This window comes from Eptatretus burgeri, chromosome 1 (genome assembly GCF_056783735.1).
Source record: "Eptatretus burgeri isolate ZD-2024b chromosome 1, Ebu_testis_v1, whole genome shotgun sequence".
Taxonomy (NCBI): domain Eukaryota; kingdom Metazoa; phylum Chordata; class Myxini; order Myxiniformes; family Myxinidae; genus Eptatretus; species Eptatretus burgeri.
Window position 1 is genome coordinate 130,326,538 of NC_140961.1, and position 6,138 is coordinate 130,332,675.

Genomic DNA, 6,138 nt, shown 5'->3' on the forward strand with positions numbered 1-6,138 from the left:
GAACCCAGGAAAAAGAGAAAGACACAAGCAAATTTAATAAATAACGGTTTAATGAACATAAATCAAATATTTATAATGGAAATAAGTCAAAGTGTAATAATAAAAAGAAATCAAAGCATGAGGTAATGTAACATGAGGGAACCTGGAGCAAATTTTGAGATACCTCCACACAGACACAGAAACAGACAAGGGGAAAGATAAAATAAAATAAAATCCCTCCCTTTATTCTGGCAATCAGCTGGGATGATCAACAATCAATCATCAACAATCAACAATTCCAGAGATGATCTTTTACGAGCTTGGCGATCAAACCGCGTCATCCTGTGCGGGAAACTGCACCAAAAAAATGGTGCCAAGCCGCTCTCTGCACAGGAAACCTGTGTGTGTGGTAATTCATGTGGTGGTATTCAATCCCAGGGCTCACTAACCATCGTGCAGCTTCTTCTCACGAATGAACCTGCCGACCCCACTCCTCTCTTACACCAGATCCACTCACAACGATGGCCCACCTTCTTCCTCGTACATACAACGGCATAATGCCAAGTTATCCGAGAGGCGCACTCCTCTTCCTCTCACTCTCTCTCTCTCTCATAAAGGTAAAACTTCGCAACTCAGCTGATCAAACAATGGTGGGCATCTTGCTCCAGCACGTGAACAAATTCACCCCACCATGGACAACGAGAATCGCGCTGATATTTCGTCGTGTCAAGGAGAAGCCAACCAGCGAGACCCTCCGTCTCGATCACGTACCTCGCCTCAAATATCTCCTCACCGTTCATGTCCTCTTGTCTCTCTTGCACCTTCTCACATCCCCTGATCAATCAGAAGCCTCAAGGGCATGACTTGCGATACCAAGCCGGGAAGGCGGTTTTCTTTTGCCTGCTCGGAAATGTTTGGCTCTGTTGTTGTTGTTGTTGTTGTTGTTGAAACTGTGGTTCTTTTATTGCCGGTTTTGGAAAATGCAAAAACATAGGAAAAGGTCACGGGGCAATCACATACTGGGAGCAATTAGCCTTAAACCCTACCTCGCTAACACAGCACTGCTCCCTATGCAGTGACACGATACAATCTTAAACCTCACAGTTTTCCCGACTTAAATGACATCGAGATGTCTCCTGCTCATCCATGGACCATGCTACACCATACAATCCAACCTTTACTATGAAGTTCCTCCATCTACCCGACAAACATAACACCCCCCCTTCCCCCCCCCCCTTCGGCACTGAAGCTCCTGCAAGGTTCAATGCAGGCGTTACCATTCCAGCTTTACCACTTACTGACTCACTCCTAATTAGCCTATGAAATAAATTAGAGGGGGGAGGTCTGTGGGAAACGAGCAGTAACTAATTTACCTCTTATTCTTAATGTTCTACACCCCTTAAAGACAACAATTCCAAATGTTCACCAAATTCTTGGATCCTCGCATCCAACCCCTAGGTGGGAAGTAAATGTCAGAAAGCACACAAAAATTTACTGTAACAGACAAAACCTTAACCAAAAACCCTTTAACGTTTGCACAACTTCCTTCTGGAGACTGTGTTTCCCGGTGGATGCCACAATACCCAACATTACCTGTGGAGCCATGCCAATTTACCGAATCCAAATTTCCGCAAGCCATGTCTTCCTGGCACAGGTTATTGACATGGATCAGGTGGACCTTCCACCACACACTCACACACAAACCCAATATCAATCATTCATTCCAACCGTGCAAGACCATGGCTTAAATATTACTATACACATGTGTGATCCTCAACTGGGATCCTTTGCTACTTTGCTGTACTTCCCACTGGGGAGGGTCTCCGCACCATCCAGGCTCTCTCGGCCTCTTCTGGGTCGCCAAGGGTCTCCTTATCATTGGTTGCCCAACCAGACCCCCCTCCCAATGGATCCAAATTTCCAGACACCACAAGCTGCGAGTGACAAATTCCCTCGGGGGGGGGGGGCGCAGTCATCGCTCCTCCAGAGCTTGATCCATTCCTGCGGATGCACATATCTCCCCACGTGCAATTGTAGACTTCAAGCACAACTTCGATGAGGAGATGCCAGAGAACCAGGCCAGCTACTGGAACTGTGTCTACAAGATTTCTTGTGAGAGGCAGCAGAATCTATGCCTGCACCCCCTCCAGGATCTGGTAAACCCAAAGTTCTCTCATCCACTCCCCCAGAAGCCTGCATCCTCCTCCAGGATCTGGTAGATCCAAAGTTCTCACATCTAGCCCTGATCGAAGCCTGCATCCTCCTCCAGGAAGAACTGTGGCCACAGATATAATCCAGGCAGACATTCCCACAGCCCAGTGGACCCAGTTAAAACTGTATCTCTTGGGTGCGCTTGGACGAGGCAGAACAAAGCTTTGCCCGGCTGAACTGCAACCAGCATGAGGACAATCATTCCAGGCTACACATAGACTCCAGCAACTGTATTCCAAGATCCACGATATACAAAAGCCAGACAAACAGCCACAATGGTTAACGCAAATGTCATCGTCACAGCTGTCCTTTGGATCTGGAACCAGACTTGTTGGGAGTACGGCTGTTTAGTGGGCCAGGTGAATCGATAAAATCGGGCCACAAGGATTCCAAAACTGACCAGGCTCAACCACACTGTTACCATCAGAGCCGTGTGTGTTTTGAGGTACAGTGGTCCACATCTGCCAAGCATCTCAACTCGTGGTCCAGTTGGTATGATGGAGCCAGCCACCAAAAGCTGGCAGTCATGGTGGTGTCCCATTCCATCATGGGTACATCCATAAGCCAGGCAAAGAAACAGGGTTTCTGCAAAATCTGTTTCCTGATTTTCCTCTTGGCAAGTGTTCACCTCAGACAGAGAATCCTTAGAATGCTTATCTTCCTCATCCATTTCTTTCTTGCTTCCAATCCAACAATCATCCAATGCTTCATTCCCCACAACACATTCCTCAACTTCAAACTCTTTCTCAAGTAGCACAACCTCTGGAGCATCCTTCTCAACCACTGGATAGAAAGAAGACTGACAAAGTGTTGGCTTGTGTTAAAACAAAGTCTGACAAAGTGTTAAAAACCTAGTGTTGGCTTCGTGGTTATGGCGGTGGCTTGAAATCCAAGGGTCTTGAGCTCAATCCCTGTCGGCTGCTGAATTAACACCAGGGGGTTGACTCAGCCTGCCATCCTTCTGATGTCGGCGAAATGAGTACCAGTGCAGCAGTCAAAAGGCTGCACATGAAGGGAAGGGGTCTTGACGGATTTATTAAATCTGGTATTGGTGTGGTGCAGACATGGTGGGCTGAATGGTCTCCACCTGTGCAAAAATTTCCTTGTAAATCCTTGTTAAAAAAAAAAGTCCCCATTGCCAAAAAGTCCAGTATATGGCAATTCACCTTCATCATGCAACCCATCCAGCTGTTTCTCCTCAACATCCCCTGCTGATGAATCTATAGGACTGACACCTGTAAAGGATTCCGGGGGTACATCGGCTATTGCAAGTTCATCCAATGAATAATGCTGAGCATCATCTTCATCACTAGAATCCTCGACATTCACACCAAGTGGGGGCATTTTCTCCTCAAAGCTTGCACTTGACTCACTTTGGTTTGATTCAAGATGAGCCTACTCCTCAACTAACGGGAAGTTACAGTTGCTGCAACTCTTTTCTTCAACACATTTTTCTTGGGATTGTTCAATATTGGCTCAACAAAGTAAACTCCAAGGTTTGCCTCCCCGTAAGTGCCAAGTTCATGAAGCAATGCTTCAGGAAGATCACTTTCCTCACCCAGCACCTTCACAACTTCAATGTCATTCTTCTTCACAGTATCCAATGTGTCATTCTCTACTGTACAATCATCAACAAACATTTCTGTAGATCCACTCTCAACTGCAGCTGTACCATCTGTATTAAACAGCAAGAAGCACTCGACTCGTCATAACCTTCTGCCTTGGTATCACTTCCACACGGTTCATAAGCAATGAGTAATTGGTCTTCACAACGATTATCCAAGTCTGAACTCTGGGATTGGTTCCACAAATTCCTTTCAAAAACATCACTTTCCCACTTGTCCATTTGACAAGCGTCCTGCTCTCACTCTTGAGGTCCATCTTTGCCTCTGAAACAGCCTTGCACTTTTTCAAATTGGGCAATTCTCTCTCCAGAGTTTACATCAGCAAGCTTACCTTCGATTGTTTCAAGATTAGCCACTTATTTGGTACTTTGCATGTCAACTTTACCGTCGCTCTTCTCTACTACATGTTCTGCAATTGGATTAAACATTGGTTCTGCCAAATCTGCTCAGCCCTTTTCAGTAACATCCCCAATGCCAAGGTGCAGCAAGGCCAGTTTAACCTCACCATTGGCTTTGTACGAGTCAATCAGCTGAAGTATGATCTTAAGAGAACCATCAATGTCACCTTCGAAAATAACAGAAACTTTTGATCCTCTCCTTTGATGGTGTTGTCCCAAGTGTTCAGCTGCTCCTGTAACATTTTATCCATACTTTCCCCATTCAATTGTGGCTCCCACAAGTCTTTATCAGCGAACACCCACTCTTGTTCTGTAAAGCCGCTGTCACACCTTGACGTTTTAGCCAGCGTATGGTAACGTATCAAAATGTATGTAAAACGCTGGCGTATGTTGAACTATTAATGTTTTTTTTCCAGTTTTGGACGTATTCATAATGAGTTGGACGTATGCATAACGTATTAGTAACGTACACAGAACGTTTCGATAACATATAGATAACTTATACCAACGAATGCTTAGCGTGTTGTCGGCGTTCACAACCTATGTCCAACGATAGTCTAACTTATGCATCGCGCGGCAGCGTATCGCCGACGATCACGTGGCGTAGCCTATTAATAGGCTGCAGCTCGACGATTCAAATAATAACTGCACTAGACATCGAAGTGTCAAGCCGCTGTCACACCTTGACGTTTTAGCCAGCGTATGCTGACGTATGAAAATTTGCCGAATACGCTGGCACACGTCGAATACGTTATGGGTAAGTTTTGTATATGTTAAGAGCACGCTGAAGCACGCTGGCATATGTCGTAGTACGCCGAGTACGTCGACAAATTTTAAGCATGCTGAAAATTTTTCGACGTATGCCAGGGTATGACGCACACGTTCCGCATATGCTGGCCATAAGTTGTAGGCACGTTACGCGATCATTGACACACACACGTCAACACACATTACTTGTAAGTTACTCGTAAGTCGAAACACGTCGAGGTAATGTTTAGCATACCCGAAACTTATTTCTAACCTATGAGTAACGTGCTTTGAACCTATGTGTAACGTATCTCCAACGCATATTGACGTATGTAGACGTATTTGACGTCTTCCAGATGACCACAGAACTTACTGAACGTGTTACTAACTTACAGCTACCGTATAATGGCAGATTGGCAGCGTTTAGGGGAATTGGTATATAAAAATGGGGTTCACACAGGAGGAACCCGTCAGTGTTCCAGACTCCATGGTTTTTTTGTTTTTGTTTTTGTTTTTGTTTTTTTCTTCGGCATGGCGGTGATGTCCACACTTCGATTTCTAGTGCGGTTATGATTTAAATTGTTGAGCGGCAGCCTATTAATTATATTATATTATAACCGCACTAGAAATCGAAGTGTCAACATCACCATCATACCGAAGAAAAAACAAACAACAACAACAAAAAAACATGGAGTCTGGAACACTGACGCTAATCATTATCTCGACGTGTTTCGACTTATGAGTAACTTACAAGTAACGTGTGTCGACGTGTGTCAACGATCGCGTAACGTGCCTACAACTTATGGCCAGCGTATGCGGAACGTGTGAGTCATACACTGGCATATGTCGAAAATTTTTGAGCATGTTAAAATTTGTCGAGGAGCTCGGCGTACTACGATGTATGCCAGCGTGCTCTTAACGTATACAAAACTTACCCATAACGTATTCGACGTGTGCCAGCGTTTTAGACAAATTTTTCATACGTCGGCATACGCTGGCTAAATCGTCAAGGTGTGACAGCGGCTTTACATGAGTTTCCAACTTTTGTTCACCAAACGCTGTGCAGCTTCTTCTCATGAACGAACCTGCTGACCCTGCTCCTCTCTTCCACTAGGTCTGCTCGCAACGATGGCCCACCTTCCTCCTCAAACATACAACGAGATAATGCTGAGCTATCC